Below are 1,294 nucleotides of genomic sequence, written 5' to 3' on the forward strand. Positions count from 1 at the left end.
TTCCACTAAATTAATAATACTAATGCAAATTACTTGGACTCACTGCTAAACTTTACGTCCTGCTAGGATTTTCGTTGCATCCTTTTAAACAAATCTAGTTGCTTGGAAAATTTAAATTCAGTTGTTTCAAAATTGCAATCAACAAAAGCTATCCAAAAAAAACTATACTATCGTAGAAAACGCATAACTCTAATTTAATTTGTAAAGGATAAGTATTCTATAAAGTTTATGAATTAGAATTTTAGAAATAATTACGTAATAGTTACTGCTGTCGCCATCTATCTAATAGTGGAGTAATTACAATTTTATTTAAAACAGTAAGCGATAAAATCATCATTTCTTAGTAGATTGTGTTAAGTTACTTAATGATTATTATATCAAAAGATGCAGAAAAGATGAGTCCTTCTAATGTTATCTTAATATTTGTAAAAAGTTTTGTAATTTTGAAGTTATTCAAAAAAAAATATAAAACAGTTATTAGAATTACCTTAATTAATTAGTATTAATAATTAAAAATATGTGATATTTAATATTATGAGTAGATTTGTTGCAATTAACGTAATAATTTCAAATATTTGCTTAATGTGCGAAATAAGTTGCATACCTTCTTTTTTTTTCTATAGAGTAGAGGCATTAGAAGAAGTAATATTTGCTTGTTCTTTGCTTAATATAAATTAGTTAATATTGTTATTATTAAACAAATTAATGAGATATGAAAGAAATTTGGAATTCTCTAGTTGGTGACTTTTGGTGTATGAAAGTTTCCGAGCCTGCATCAAATCGCTTACTTGATGATTGTTATATAAAAAGATGCACAAAAGACGAGTCCTTCTAATGTTGTCTTAATATTTGTAAAAAGTTTTGTAATTTTGAAGTTATTCAAAAAAAATATAAAACAGTTATTAGAATTACCTTAATTAATTAGTATTAGTAATTGAAAATATGTAATATTCAATATTATGAGTAGATTTGTTGCAATTAACGTAATAATTTGAAATATTTGGTTAAAATGCGAAATAAGTTGCATATCTTCGTTTTTTTTTCTATAGAGTAGAGGCATTAGAAGAAGTAATATTTGGTTGTTCTTTGCTTAATATAAATTAGTTAATATTGTTATTATTAAACAAATTGGTGAGATATGAAAGACATTTGGAATTCTCCAGTTGGTGACTTTTGGTGTATGAAAGTTTCCGAACCTGCGTCAAATCGGTTACTTGATGATTGTTATATAAAAAGATGCACAAAAGATGAGTCCTTCTAATGTTATCTTAATATTTGTAAAAAGTTTTGTAAT

This window comes from Nicrophorus vespilloides, unplaced genomic scaffold, assembly GCF_001412225.1.
Source record: "Nicrophorus vespilloides isolate i.1.1-1 unplaced genomic scaffold, Nicve_v1.0, whole genome shotgun sequence".
NCBI lineage: Eukaryota > Metazoa > Arthropoda > Insecta > Coleoptera > Silphidae > Nicrophorus > Nicrophorus vespilloides.